The sequence below is a fragment of the Phacochoerus africanus genome, chromosome 6, assembly GCF_016906955.1.
Source record: "Phacochoerus africanus isolate WHEZ1 chromosome 6, ROS_Pafr_v1, whole genome shotgun sequence".
Classification (NCBI taxonomy): domain Eukaryota; kingdom Metazoa; phylum Chordata; class Mammalia; order Artiodactyla; family Suidae; genus Phacochoerus; species Phacochoerus africanus.
In genome coordinates, this window is record NC_062549.1 from 80539087 (window position 1) to 80555802 (window position 16716).

Genomic DNA, 16716 nt, shown 5'->3' on the forward strand with positions numbered 1-16716 from the left:
CAACTCTGGAGAATGCAATCCCTAGCATGTGAACTTTCATATGCTGCAGCGGCAGTTGAGAATGGAAAATAAACAAAAAATAAAATAACAAAAGGTATCATCTCTTTCTTATAAAAATTAATTTCATCTACCTACTCTTCTGATACTATTATTTTGTTGTGTTCAAATTTCATTAATTTTTTAATTTTTTTAAGGATAATTTCTCTTTTACTTGCCTTTTGAGTATCACATTAGTTAAAGCCTGACACATAACAAAATTTAGTATTTTTGTTATTATTTAGTTGTGGATATATTTCTATTACCTTTATGATTTCTTATTTAAGCCATGAGTTTGAATAGCTCTTTTTAAAAAAGACTTCATGTATATGGCATATTTTAGTTACCTTTTTGTTATGGATTTTTCATCTAATTTTATGTGATTAATTTTTTATACATTTTATATTCTTGAAGACAATGTATATTTTCTTTCTCTTTTTTTTGTTTTTTTTTTTTTTCTTTTTAGGGCTACGTCTGCAGCGTGTGGATGTTCCCAGGCTAAGGGTCCAATCAGAGCCATAGCTGCTGACCTGTGCCACAGCCACAGCAGCAATGCCAGATCTGAGGCGTGTTTATGACCTGCACCACAGCTCACAGCAACACCGGATCACCCTTAACCCACTGAGTAAGATCAGGGATTGAACTTGCAACCTCATGGTTCCTAGTAGGATTTGTTTCCACTTAGCCGGGACAGGAACTCCATATTTTTAAATTTAAGGTAGAAAAATAATCTCTATAGATAAAAAGATAGAAATATGGATATTAGATCAGGCTTGGTGATATTTGGTTCAAGTCTCCTATATCCTTGTTTTTGCTCTGCTTTGAAGAAGGACATATCTCTTACAGATATATTAGAAACCGTGCTTCTAGGTACATACACATTTGTGATGATTATTTCCTTTGTTGTTATGCTATATAACACCTCATTTATGTTAACTATCTTGCTCTACTCTGGTATTAACATTATAAAATAAGCTTTAATTTGGTTTGAGTTTATATGTTATATTTTTATAACTTCATTTTCTGCCTCCAATGCTTAGTTTCAGCTGTGTCTTATCAGCAACATTTAGATGTATTTTATTCTTTATTTTATCCAAACCGCTAATCTCTGTCATTTAATAGGTGGTTTCATTGCATTTATATTTAATTATTAAAATGTGCATTTATTCCTCCTCTTTTATTTAGTGTTTTTGGTTTATCACTACTTCTTTGCTCCATTTTTCTTTTTCATTTTCATCTGTTGGATTAATGCAGTTTAATATTTTTATTTTTTCTTTCCCTCTCTTAGTTCAGAAGATAAGTATCTCTGTTCCTTTACTGCTTATCCTAAACTTTCTATTGTTCTATCATGCATGATTAGCTCTAATTTTTTAATGGTGTATAAATGTATTAGTTATTGGCATCCTCCTCATGAATGAGATGCTAGCATTCTCTTAACCCACAAAAATTAGTCATCAGTTGGCTTTTTTACAGTTACTGAGTTATTAATTTAGTGACAATGTTTATTACTTTCCATATTTATGGTTATTTCTTATATGCTATTCCTTTTCCATAAGTTCCCTTTTCTTCTCAGCTTCACCTAATATTTGTAGGGCCTAGAGCAGGAATATAAATGGAGGTCACATATCCTATGCCTATATATTTAACATTTGTAAGTAAAGCATACATATTATTAAATAAATTATATTCTATCCTCTTTTTTTGACAAACATACCTTCCTAACAACCTGGAAGTCTATGTTCTAAACTAGAATTCTTAGATTTCTTGGACTTTCAAGCCAGAAAAGCATGGCTTGGGAAAAATAGTCCCTTGGCCTTTGTTCTTCAGCTTGCAGCCATTCTGTTTTCACTCTGGTTCTATCCCACACAATTAAAGGCCTTTCATACATGTTTATAGTCTCCACCACCACTACAACCAAACTTCATGGACATTTCCTGCAAACAGCAACCAGTGGGCCACCTCTTGGTGGTGGCACCTCTCATTTATGGGACAACAGACTGGGGAAGGAGCCCCATGCATGATCTGTAAGCAGGTTCAGGGCTGTTTTTGTGGAAAATTGTGGGGGTTCTGGGTATTAGGACCAGGGTCTAGAAGAAGAAGCTGATTCCAGGTGGGCACTTCTCCTTTGCCCTATAGATTCTACTTCATGGATAGAGAATTAGAAAAATCAAGGGCAGAGAGAAGGCTGACAGCACAGGGTTCAGGAGAGCTGCCTGGTTCTCAAAGTAATAATATCACGAAAAGACTGTCTTTCCTCCATTGTATATTCTTGCCCCCTGTGCCATAGATTAATCAACCTTAATTGTGCAGGTTTATTTCTGGGCTTTCTGTCCTGTTCCATTGATATATATTTCTGTTTTTGTGCCAGTACTGTACAGCTTTGATGACTATAGCTTTGTAGTATAGTCTGAAATCAAGGAGTGATTCCTCCAGCTCCACTCTTCTTTCTCAAGATTGTTTTGATCATTCAGGGTTTTTTCTATTTACATACAAATTTATTTATTTTTTTTTCTAGTTACATGAAAAATGCCATTGGTAATTTGATAGTGATTGCATTACATATGTAGTTTGCCTTGGGTAGTATGGTCATTTTAACAGTACAGATTCATTTTAATAGTCCAATTCAAGAACATTGTATATATTTCTATCTGTATCATCAGTGTCTTACAGTTTTTGAAGTACAGGTTTTTGCCTCTTTAGGTAGGTTTATTCCTATGTATTTTATTCTTTTGTATGCAATGGTAAATTGGGTTGTTTCCTTAATTACCCTTTCTCAGCTACATGTAAAAGAATGAAATTAAAACATTCTCTAACACCACACACAAAAATAAACTCAAAATGAATTAAAGACCTAAGTGTAAAACTGGGTACTATAAAACTCCTAGAAGAAAACATAGGCAAAACATTCTTTGACATAAATAGCAGCAAAGTTTTTTTGGATCCATCACCTAGAGTAATGGAAAAAAAACCAAGAATAAACAAATGGGACCTGATCAAACTTGAAAGCTTTTGCACAGCAAAGGAAACAATAAATAAAATGAAGAGATCACCTACAGACTGGGAGAAAATATTTGCAATTAATGCTACTGACAAAGGATTAATTTCCAAAATATACAAACAGCTCATACAACTTAATATATATATATCCTGCAAACAACCAAATCAAAAAAAATGGTCAGAAGACCTAAATAGATATTTCTCAAAGAAGACATAGAGAAGGACAACAGGCATATAAAGATGTGCTCAATATCACTAATTATTAGAGAAATGCAAATCAAAACTACAATGAGGTACCACCTCAAATGTTCATCATTAAAAGTCTACAAATAATAGGGAGTGCCCATGGTGGCTCAGCAGTAGTTAACCTGACTAGCATCCGTGAGAACACGGGTTCAATTCCTGGCCTTGCTCAGTGGGTTAAGAATCTGGTATTGCTGTGAGCTGTGGTGTAGGTTACAGGTTGCAGCTTGGATCCATTATTGCTGTGGCTGTGTCTGTGGCTTGCAGCTACAGCTCCAATTTGACCCCTAGCCTGGGAACTTCCATATGCCACAGGTATGGCCCTAAAAGAAAGAGCCTACAATTAATAAATGCTGATGAGGACCACTGTTGGTGGGAATGTAAATTGGGGGCAGCGACTAAGGAAAATAGTGTGGAGGTTCCTTTAAAATACTTACAAAAATTTAAAAACCTATGATAGGGTTACAATGTGATCCAGCAATCCCACTCCTGGGCATATATTCAAAGAAAATTCTAACTTTAAAATATACATGCACCCCAATGTTCATGGTAGCACTATTTATGATAGCCAAGATATGGAAACAACCTAAAATTCATTGACAGAGGAATGAATAAAGAAGATATGGTGTATCTATATATGTAATATATATGCACATACTGAATATTAAAAAGGAGTGAAATAATGCCATTTGCAGCAAAATGGGTGGACCTAGAAATTATCATACCAAGTGAGGTAAGTCAGACAGACAGTTATCATATGATACACTTACATGTTGAATCTGAACAAAATGATACAAATGAACTTATTTACAAAACAGAAACTCACTCACAGCTGTAGAAAACAAACAAGGTTACCAAAAGGGATAGTGACAGGGGAGCAGGGAAGAGATAAGTTAGGAATTTTGTATTAATATATACATACTATTATATATGAAATTGATAAAAGACCTACTAATAGCACATAGGGGACTATATTCAATATCTTGTAATAACCTAAAATGTAAAAGAATATATATATGTATATATATATACATGTTATGCATATATAACATATAACTGAATGACTTTGCTGTATACATGAAACTAACAATGTTGTAAATTGACTACATTTTTTAAATGGTTAAAAAAGTAATAATGTCATGAAGCACATCCTTTGATAATTTTTTCAGTGAGATACTGTGCATGGTAAACTATGTTCCCCACCTCCCCTTAAATAGTAGTTAAGGTGAGCGTAAAATCCTAGGTTTACTGACTTTGCTTTAGTACTTTGAATATATTATGCCATTGTCTTCTGCTATCTGTTGTTCTGATTAAAAGCCTACTTTTAATATCATTGTTATTTCTTTATGTATAATCCAAAGTTTCACTACATGTCTCAGTTTGAATCGTAGTCATTAAATCTTAGCCCTGGTTGTTTATGGGCAGTGGCTTCATTGATCCATGTGTGCTTAATACCAAAATGATCTTAGAAGTCATCTGCGGAGGAGAGAAATTACTCTTCTGTTTCTTTTCCATCCCCTGCTTCTGCCTTGGTCCATTCAGAAGAGAAAGTTTACCCACATTTTGACCTTAAGTGTCTTTGCACTTGAGCATCTGAGATAAGCTGACTGTTCTTATCCATGAGGTTAGTTAATTATGTAAATTTAGAATATGCTTTCCAGATCCAATCATGCTAGATAGTAGTAGGGAAAGGAAGGCCTGATAGAGACTCAAAGCCCAAGATGTTCTGTAATGACTTAGTTAAGGAACTCTACACTTGAAATGCTGACATATTATTTCCTATTTGCTGTTTAGCCTAGCTAAAATATCTCTCAATAGAGAACCCTGATGTAGGAGTAGGGTGAGATTTGGACACCAAAATTCCTACTGAAATCCTTAACAGCATTATATTTATCTTAATTTGACAGAATATATGATAAAACTAAAGCCCAGGGAGATGAAGTGATTTTACCCTGAGTAGAAAGTTAATAAGAGAAGTGGCAGAAAATAGAACTTTAATTTCTAGCTCAGGAATATATCTAGGATTCTGTGTTATGTTTTTAATTTTTCTATTTTTACAATCTCTTTCCTTAACAAAATAAAATTTTCTATATGATATTTTCTACTAATGATCCTTTACACAAACTGCATTTATATAGAAAGAGCAGAGATTTTAGAATCAGGAAAAGCTGAATTGAATTCTGCTTCTGCCATTTACTAGTTCTGGAACCTAATGTTAATCTCTTTGAGCCTCAATTTTCTCATCTGTAAAAAAGGGATAAGAATATTCATCTCAAGGTGTTTTAAAAGGTTACTACAGAGCTTCTGGCATTGTGCCTGGCACACAGTAGAAACTAAATAAATGGTATTGTTTTGTTATGTTGTCACTGTTACTAGCGTTTTTTCATTTTAACACATTGACTCTGGCCCTATCATGATATTCTTATTTCTTTAGGGAGCTCTTGTCTTTATCCCGTATTTATGAATGTGTGTGTTTAAGGAACTTCAATGGGACTTTCTCTGGGTAAAGATATATCTCACTTGCTGCTAGGGTAGCATTTAGTACACTGTGCATGAAGACTGTGAAGTGTGATTGATACTAAGTGATAAATGAAGAGTTGACAAATAGATCATAGCCACTCTAATGTAGAATTAGTGCTAGTAGCTTGTTCATAACTCTTTAGTCTGCTCCAGACCCAGCATATGAGTCATAGCTCCTGAATGCCAGGCTCAGGAACAGAAAGGCCAGCTTCCTCCCTGATCACAATCTCAGAAGCCACTCATTAGTGTGAGTGCATGAAGATGCTCAGCCACTGCATGATTAGTGTGTCTCTGTTCTCCTTCCCAACTTTCTATCACTTCCCTCCATGTTTCTCATTGTTGCATCATCCTGTACTGCCTCTCACTTGAGATTCCCAAAGGAATTCTAACTGCTTTCTGGAAAGTTGGGGATGGGATTAAATTATGAAGATTTAAGTGATTTTTGTTACATTTTCATTTAAATCATCAGAGTAGGATAGATGGGTGGTTTTCTTTAATTCAAGCCTGCCAAGTTTATCCAAAGTGACAGAATAACATTTAGATCCCCAAGAGAAAAAAATATATTACTTATCCCCTTGATTATTGGGAAACAAGGAGAATATCTGCTTCTTAGATAGATCCCATATGATCCAAAATCTACAGATGCTCGGGAAGCCAAAGTTGAAGGATGCCTTTGCTATTAGGAGGCCCAGTCAATGTACAACTCCAGAAGCTTCAAGGGAAAAATGGGAATGGAAATTCCCAAATGATGATAATGTGGTTTCAGACTTTTAAATACATGACCATGAAATCCCTGAGCTTTAGTGTGTTAGAGGCAGGCCTTCCTGGATACTTTGAGTTTTGCATGAGAGAAAATAGATAGCACATGTGAATATTGACTTTCATCTAAGACAGACCTGAATTCCTGATCTTGGATTGGTATTTACTAACTCACTAATTTGTTGTCCATACATAATCTTCATCTCCATATCTAAACATTGGAAATAGTTTATACCTCCTTCACTGGGTGTTTATTTGTTTGTTTTGAGGATCATAGGAACTCATGTGTATAAAACATTCATCACAATGAATGGGACTTATTAAAGGCTCAATAAATGGTAACTTTTTTAGGTGTTGGCCAAGACATGCATGCTCGCTAAGCTAAATTAACAAAATATTTATTAAACACCAATTCTGACCCAGACTCATTGCATCATATACCTTCTAGGCACAGAGATGATCTTGTTCTACCTTTAAGAAGATTATGGTCAATATATCGTCTTTTGACCCTTTAATTTTCAGCTCCATGACATCATAAGAGCAGAGATTTTGTAGGTTTTATATTACTGTATTGTCATGTTCTAGCAGAGTCAATAAATTTAACACATATTCACTGAGGGTCTTTTTGTCCCAAGTACTATTTCAGGTATTTGGGATATATCAGTGCATAAATTCACCAAAGATCTTTGCCCTTGAGGAAGTTACATTATGGACAAATAAATCTACTTAATAATAACATCCAAAAATGTGCCATGAAATATTTTTCTTGACTCATATATTGAAAATTTCCCTGAAGAACAGAAGCAATTCATAAATAACTCAACCAGATAGTGTGATGCCACTTATAAGCCACTACTGCAGATGTTGCATTTTGCAAGGTTACTAAGCCTTCTTACAGATTTTATGAGAATGACATGTGGGTGTGTGGTCTATGAGACTGTCTGGCTCCTTTGAGGAGGTGGGCTTCATACCATGTAGTTTGGGAGTCCTGGTCTCCCACCCACCAAATCAATTAATTGGTCCCCAACCTAGAAGGCAACACAGGGACACACATGGAGCCCTGGTGGTTAAGCGAACTTTCTCTGACCAGTAGGTGTATATCTGCTGCTTTTCTGGATCTGCCCCCCTTAGGGACTGTGCGCCTTCTTCATCAAGAAATCTGCCAGCATTCACGATTGGAACATAAACAGACCAGCATGTTCTGATTAATCCAAATTGGAATTATTCAAACAGTCACAAAAAGAGATCTTTTCCCCTGAAGGAATTTATATGTGAAGAGAGACTAGGATGGGAAATAAACATTTCTATAATGATTAAAGTTAATTGGCTTGAAAGGATGCCTCTGAAAGAAATGCTTTCTGGTTTTAGTTCCAATCTATTTTGGGACAAGCCTGTTTTTCATAAGATTGGTAACTGCAAACAGATACTGCCCTTTCATTGGAAACAGATGGTACAAGACATAATTAAAGAAGTATGCACTGGCATCTCAAATAACTGCTTTCAATTACAGCATTTCAAGAGTATTAAGGGGAAATATTTTAAACAAAACCACTGCAAAAATAGATTTTGTCATTAACTTTGAAATAATATTTGACTTAAGGTTGAAATTTCCATGTGCCAGGTTTGGATCTCATGGCTGATGCTGATTGGTACAAAAGAAATTGAATCATTATGGCCTATGATTCAGGGTAAAAAAAAAAAATTCTCTTTTTTTTTCAATGCGGAGAAAAACTGTTTCCTCCACCCATCCCGTAGGACTTGTATTTTATTTTGCACTTGGATCTCAGTTCTATATTACAGTCTCGACATTCCATAGTGAAACTATCTCATAATTAACTCCAAAGTTGTCTGTCGTGTGTGTGTGTGTGTGTGTGTGTGTGTGTAGGCAATGGTTACAGGCCCAGCCCCCAATCATGAGGCATATTTATATGCCCTATAGCTCACATTGTTAAGTATATACTGTATACATTCATGCTGAGATCTATATGTAAACCCCCAAATTAGATAATATACAAACTCATCAGATTGCCTTGGCTGGTATATTTATAATCCAGGGTTTGCTTATTGTAATTTTTCTCTTTAGGTAATGTTAGTGGAGATTATAACAATTATAAGGAGGTATATAATATTGGCAGGTTACAAAATACATCACTTGTCCTTCCGTAACTTATTGGAATGATGTTTACTTTTCTTAGTAAATACTTGTTTATGTATTGAGCAATTAACACATGATAGGCACTGTACCAGTAGATAAAAGAATGAATAAAGACAACTGCTAACTTGCCCTCCTAGAGTTTATGATTGAATGGTGGACAGAGAAAAGGGGAAAAATTGCAAGGTAGTAGGGATGGCAGAAAACACTGAATAGGAGTACTTCATCTAAGGAGAGGCTTCTACTCTATTACCTTAATCTTGGTGTTAGAAGTAGAAGAGTAAAACAACTGTACAATGATGACTCAAACACATAGTATAGTTTTGGATATAGCTCCTAATGATGATAGCAGCAATCAGGAAGATAGGGCACTACTTATTGATCACTGATGGGCATTAATTGATCAACCAGCATAGCATAAATTTACTTTTTATTATGTACACACTCATGTGCACACAAAGGGAGAGAAAGTGACACAGAGAACTCATGTGAGATATACAGCTGACCCACAAAAGTTGCATGGACTCTAAGCCCTGTCTAGTTGTGATGATGGATTATGTGTGAACTATCCCTACTCTCATGCCCCTGCCTTTACCCTAATTTTTGTGTCCTTGAAATGGCCGGATGAAGGATTGTGGTGAATAACAAGTAAAAGAGCAAAATACTATCCAGTCCATGCATTTATTTCCTCATTGCATTGGTAGTGAGTAGAATGTTGCAATTGGATTTTTGGACTATTAAAAAAAAAAGACTTTTTGATAGCCCTGAAAAGGATTAGAATATCCTTCAAGGATATATTCGTATCCAAATTATCCATGAAGTTGTTCACATTAACCCCACCTAATAATAAGCTTTTCCTCATTTTGGACACTCTCTGTAGTATGTGTGTGTGAGCGTGTGTGTGTGTGTGTGTGTGTGTGTATGTACATGCACACTCCATAACCTTTGTTATTAATGGGGAGTGAATTTAGGAAATACCACAAACATAAATAACATTTTTTCAAGAAAACACTATATTGATTGGTTCCCAAAGAATTAAGAGGAAATATAGCAAAAAGTGATAATGCTTTGATAAACAACAAGGGGGGAAATTTTCTAATTTGAGGCAGGAAAGAGAGAGAAGAGACAGTTCTGGACTTTGGTGAGGGAGCTGTGGAAGGGACTTAGAACCTTGATAATCACTTTTGAATAATGATATAAAAAGTGAAGTAAGAAAAATCATTTTAACAAAGAAACTTCAAATTCTTCAGATAAAAGCACTTTTTTTTTAAGGGTTGGGGTTATTCATATGGGTAGACTAAATGCTCCAATTCTTCACTTTTCCCTACATCTGTCCACTTGACACAGCCTAATTGTGGGTGGAGTGTATTTTCCTGCTTCAACTTGGGGTTGACCATATGACTTTCTTGACCATGTGGGTAGGAGTGATAGAGGCCACTTCCACATCTATGTTTTAAGAGGCCTCACATGATTCTTCTTGCTTCCTTTGCTTCTGTTCCCTTTATGAAAGAAGCATGCCTTGGCTGATTCTCCAATCCCATTATGCTGAGAGACACATGTAGCAGAGCCACTCCAGCTGGCCCAGGAACCTGAAGTAAGAAGCAGATCCACCCAGGTAAGCCCAGCCTCAGTCCTAGCTGAGCCAACCCACAGACTCATTGAAAAAAAAAGAAAAAAAAAGATTGTTCCTTTAAGCCACTGAGTCTTGGGGTCATTTGTTATTCAGAAATATTGTGCCAAAGTTAATTAATACATTGCAAAATAAATGGTAGTGTGTTGAGAAGGAGGAGGAGAGTGGAGATGGGCATCCTTTTCTGGCTGTCTCCCTGGTTCTCCATAATCTATGGAAAGGTAGCTATCAGGCAATGGCTGGTCTGCCTAGTGGTTGGCTGTCTTCCTTGAGTAGGTGAAATTCGCTAGAAATTCAGAGCAAGTTCACTCAGTTTGAAGGGTGAGAAGCTGTTATTTATGGTTGATAATTCTTCAAAACCTGAAAATAACTAAGCAAAACTTGGCCATTGATATCAATTTATGATTGCCTCTGCTTCTTATATTCTGAAAGATCATGTAAGCTCCTTCATTTTTAAGGGTAATTTCAAACATTCTTTTGTCTAGTCCACTGCTAGGTAATACAGGAATTTAGTAAATTCTACTAAAGGACTATGTTAAAAGTTTTTGGGTTGCAAGTCCTAAGTGTCAGAATCTGGATAATCAGTTGAATACTCAGCCCTTTTTTCCAAACCACCTCCAATTTCAACCAAAAGCTTCCTAATTCCTTCTTGCCAAACTTTCTTACCCTCAGAATATTGGATTAATAGCATGTGATATCTAAAGATAGATGATGATGTAGTGAATGCCGAGATTTTGAATGATATAATCTCACAGCATCAATATCCCAGTTAGGAAATCTAGGCACCTTTACTTACAGAGACTGAAGACTAATTGCCTCAACAAGCATACCCGAAAATGTGTGATTGATTGGTATCAATGAGCAGTTTAAATCTCTTAGGTCAATGGTATTTTTCCCAACTGTCCTCTCACTCTTATCTCAGAAAAATCTCTTTCTGTCATACAGGATTATAAAGTTTAGGTGATGACTAGATACCCAAGGGGAAGTGTCCTGTCACACCACTTGGACTGCATTGAAGACGTGCATCTAGAAAATAAAATAATAGTGATGACGATGATGATAATGATGATGATAACACCTAGACTATTTGCTGAACTTAGGATCAACAAGCACTGTGCTAAGTGTTTTATTTGCCTCATCTTATTTAAACCACATAACAATTCTGAAGGAGTGATTATTATTAACCCCAAGGATGTTAAGTCACTTGCAGTTAACAAGTAGCTGACATGAGATTTGGACTCTGGCCCGTCAGACTCCTTGATCATTATTCTTCACTACCTTGGCGGGAGGTGTTAGTTGAAAGCATGGTTTTGGATATTCTCTTAAAAGACTAGGACATTTTCCCCCCCACTTACTTGTCTTTTCCACAAGTAAAGTGTAGTCGTAGCCTTCCTTTTTCCAGTTTTGTCTTGATAGAACTCCAAAAACACTCGACAGCTTCCAAATGTCAAGTGGGTGACCCCTGTGTTTTTCTATTTATGTTTCCTCTTTCAATTCAACTCAAGGGCCACAACACTGAAGCCTTCAAGCAGGATGGGTTTATGGAAGAAACAGAGAAAAATCTAATTTGTTACCAAGAACTTCATAAGGCAACAGACATAAAACTATTGTGGCCTTACCCAAATGAATGCCTTACCTCTGTTGAGTTTTATTATAGCCATTCATTTATATATGACTGAAACAATATGCTGTACAGCAGAAACTGACAACACTGTAAATCAATTATACAAAATTAATTTTTAATTTTATAAAAACCTAATAAACCAAAAAAGAAAATAAATCTCACATTTAATTTGATAATTTCTTCTTTCTGAAAATAATAAAGTATTCTCAAGACCTTACCTGAGGCTAAGGAGGGTAAATCACTGTCTTAGTTACACCAAAGTTTTGTAGAAAATTTACTCAAATAGTTTTCATGTGGCAAGCTGTTTAGATCTTACTGATGAGACAAATCACACAAGTGTAAAAGAAAAGAAAACTTTTTTTAAAAAAAGACCATGAGAAAAGCATTATTTTGTGCTATTTAGAGAAGCTTGGGAGCTTTTCTTTTCCTTTGGTAAATGCCACAAAGGAGATGTTTCTCATGAAAATGTAACTGATAGACAGATTGTAACATGAAGAAGGATGGCCTCTGGGAATACTTATGGGAGAGAGCTTGGAGCCAGGACCAGTAATTATGAGACACCAAGGAAAAAAGCAGAGGTTGCATAGATGTAAAATATTCAAAAAATGATCATAGAAAATGAGAAGAAGAGAAAGAGCAAATGCTTTAAATAAAAGCAGTTCTCATTATATAAAACCTGACAACATTCACATCTGGTATAGCAGAAAATATACTTGGTTTGAATGTATCCTTGAAATATATTGAAGAAAAATTGGATACATGCATAAAACTATGTTAGACAGAGAGAACTGGAATTTGAATCTTGGACCTACATTTCCAATTTGAGTGACCTTGAGCAATTTTCTACAGCTTCAAATTTATTACTTGCAAAATGGAACTCATGAAATAACATATGCAGACATGCATAACATATATAGTAAGTGTTTAAAATGTATTAATTGAATCTAAATAATACAACCAGTTCTACACTAGAGGCAAGAGTGCCTATTATGGCCAATAGAACTTGAAACATAAGGCTCAGACCTCAGATTTCTCAGGACCAATCACTTGACAAGTATCAGGAAATATGATAGATTTCTATTATTATAGATAGAGCTGAAACACATGAGTGTTAGGTTGTAGGAGTGAAGAATAAAAAGACCTACTGGATGCAAATTCTCTCAATCAAATTTAAGCTTCAGATACATGTGACTGAGTGACACCACAATAAGAACAAGATTTAGGGTCAGATTTGCTTTCAAATCTTGACTTTGCTTGTGTGACTTTTATCTAGCATTTCCAACCCTCAGATTCCCAATCCATAGAATAAGAACAAAAATACTTACTTTTCGATGCCTTTTAAGGATTACAGATGGTTTATGAAAAATGCCTAGCAGTTAGTATACATATGATACAGGGAAGCTATTGTTACTTAAAAGGCCATGGCTCCTTCAGAGCAGAAACTGAACCTCATGAATCTTTATATCTTTCATTGTGCTAAACACAATGCCTGTCATATATTAGGTATAATAAATCTTCATTGCATGGATGAATAACCAAAACATGCCCATGCCTTTTGCACTAATTGACATCAGATGGAGCTTTTGCCTAATTTGAGAGGTTTGTTTTGCCTTTAAAAGACCAACAGCATCACCTTTGACTTCATATCATATCTCCAAAACAGAAGAAGTACAGTAGACATTAATTGGTTGTCTGGGGTGCTTCCCTATTAGCAGCACATTCAGATTCCACCTAAATGATTGGTTATACTTCTGGTTTTAGACTCAGTCCTGTATTCATTTCCCAGCTCCACCATGTCTGACAAGTCACTTTGGTAAAAGTTAGTTACCCCTTTGAACTTAATTTCCTCATTCATAAATAATGACCTTAATCGATGTAAAAATTAAATGAGACAGCATATGTATAATGCCAGACATATAATAGGCAGCACAAAATTTGGAACTGAACGTATGACTCCAAAGTTCAGGCTCCTTATATTACGTTTGATTTCCAAAGGATTTTAGGCTCCTTAAAGAAAGGAACTATATCTTACTCAGAAACACTTTGCATATAACTTGGTGCCAAGCATAATGCAGGGCGAAGAGTAGTATGTAATCAATACTTATGGGGCTGAATTGCTTCCAACTGTTAGCCATACTCTAAGTGAATCAAGAACATTTCTTTAGGAAAATGTGCCTTTGGACACAAGGAACCATAATTGATTCACAAAAACAAGGAATACCAAGGAAAATTTCTTTCCCTTCTTAAAGTTATTAGACTGGTTGTTTGGAGGAAAAGAAAAATATAGACATCACATCCTTTCATTTTAATACATCTTTAGGCAGTTAAACACTTGATACTTTTACATGCAAGTAATAGAAAACCCAAATCAAATTGACTACAAAAGTAAGCGTATTGTCTTATATGCTTGGAAGTGTGTGTCAGAGTTGGTTGATCCAGCAGTTCAACAATGTGATCAAAGATCCAGCTATTTTCTGTCTCTCTGTTTTGATAACAGTGTCAGCTTTATACTGGATGTAAGTTGTTCAGTAGTAGAAAATAGGATACGTGATTAATTTCTGGAAAGAGAAAATCAAAGAGAACATGTCACTCCCAAGCATCAAACTTAATTTTCTCTTCACAGTGTTCCTAGTTCTTAAGCAGTAATTGTCATCAGTGAAATGCAGTGCATTGATAAGCTTAGGTTAGGGATCCTGGCAAAGGATATGGTAGTATGATTGGAGTTAAGGTCAATTCCTCAAACATTATTGCTTCTACAAAGGGGTGGGAGTAAAATGGAGAAAGAAGGAAAGGGATTCAGTTACCATGTCCCCAGAAAACATTATTATGTTTACCAAGAAGATGTAAAAGTTTTGCCTGGATGACAGAGTTGAGTTGATTAGTAGCTGATTAAGTAGCTACATGGTTAACAAATTAGAGAGAGAAGTGACATGTCACATACTCCACAAATTTCCCCTTATATTACATTGTTGGCTCAGATTGGGTTAGGTTCTTCTCTACTGTGCTTTTGAAAAAAATAGGTGTCATTTCATATACATACAGTATATTAATTATATAAGTATATTCCAATCCAACTGTGAAGTTGTTGAAAGCAGGAACTGTGTCTTACCCATCTTTCCAGCCTCAAGACAGCACAGAAGCTGGCAAATATAAAAAGCTCTATTTTCAAATATTAGTTAAAGAGCAAACAATGGGTAAAATTTCAGGAAGGGAGATTTCAAATCCTCACGTGTGTGAAAAAAAAACTTCCTTATAAGAAATGTATTATATAAATTACTAACAGTCATCAATAATTTAACCATAAAGAAGATTAAAGTTGAATTAAGATCCATTTGATGTCCCTTTTTAGTCTGGAATTTGATGATTTTCTGAGTTCACTGATGGAGATCACAATATATACTCCATGATTATGGCCCAGATGGGACCCAAAGAGAAATCAGGACATTCTGGGTGGTTGGAAGTTGCTCGAGTCAACTGTTTGATTCATGAAAATTCAAACGTTTTTCCAGGGCCATGATTTGTAAGAAGGGAGAACATTCCATTCTTCATGCCAGCTGTGATGCCCAGTTCTTACTGATTGTCATCTGATATGGACTTGGCATTCTCTACCTGGTTATGGGCCAGATGCCAAAAATAAATAAATAAATAAATAAATAACCAACCAAAACCGAAGGAAGCTCATGAGCCAACACTAGTGCCAGAAATGGGGGAGGAAACTTCTTTCTCTTTTTTGTCTTTTTAGGGCCACCTCCTTGGCCCCACACATGAGGTGATTCAGAGCTGCACCAGCTGGCCTATACCACAGCCACAGAAGCACCAGATCTGAGCCATATCTGTGACCTACTTTGTGGCTCATGGCAACACTGCCAGATCCTTAACCCACTGAGTGGTGAGGCTAAGGATCGAAACCATGTCCTCGTGTATACTAGTTGTGTTTGTTACCACTGACACAGAGTGGGAACTCTGGGGGAGGAATTTCTTTACAGCTGGAGTAATCATTAGCTCAGACAATCTCTGTTTTGTTTTGTTTGTTTAAAACATGATTTTTTAAGATAAATGCTATTGGAATATACTTAACTTACAATCTTGTATTGCTTTCAGGCATACAGTACAGTAAATCAGTTATACATAATATCCATTCCTTTTCAGATTATTTTCCTATATAAGTTACTACATAGTACTGAGTAAATTGCTCTGTGCTATAGAGTAGGTTCTTGTTACCTATCTATTTTAAATATAGTAGTGTATACATGTCAATCCCAACCCCCTAGTTTATCCCTCCTCCTGTGTTTCCCCTTTGGTAACTATAAATTTGGTTTTAAATTCTTTGATTATGTTTCTGTTCTCTAAGGTCTTTGGTATCATTTTTATTATATTCCACATGTTGGTGTTCTCATGATATTTGTCTTTCTCTGTCTTACTTCATTTAGCATGATAATCTCTAGGTCCATACATGTTGCTTCAAATGTCATTATTTCATTTTTTATAGCTGAGTAGTATCCCATTGTATATATGTACCACATCTTCCTTATCCAATCCTCTGTCAATGGACATTTAGGTTGCTTCTGTCTTGTCTACTGTAAATAGTGCTGTGAAGTATATTGGGGTGCCTGTATCTTTTCAAATTATGGTTTTCTCCAGATAGATACCTAGGAGTAGGATTGCTGGATCATAGGGTAGTTCTATATTTACTTTTTAAAATAAATCTCCATACTGTTCTTCACCAGGGTAGGAGGGTTCCCTTTTCTCCACACC

At 35.6% G+C, this 16716-nt stretch overlaps 1 long non-coding RNA gene across 1 annotated transcript in view; it reads left to right on the forward strand.

The window, feature by feature from the left end:
- The window catches only part of LOC125129345 (uncharacterized), a 268361-nt gene that overhangs the window by 92888 nt on the left and 158757 nt on the right, over window positions 1–16716 (forward strand). The window contains exon 2 of the long non-coding RNA XR_007135461.1: window positions 10218–10322. This is a non-coding gene — a long non-coding RNA (uncharacterized LOC125129345). The remainder of the gene's footprint in view (window positions 1–10217; window positions 10323–16716) is intronic.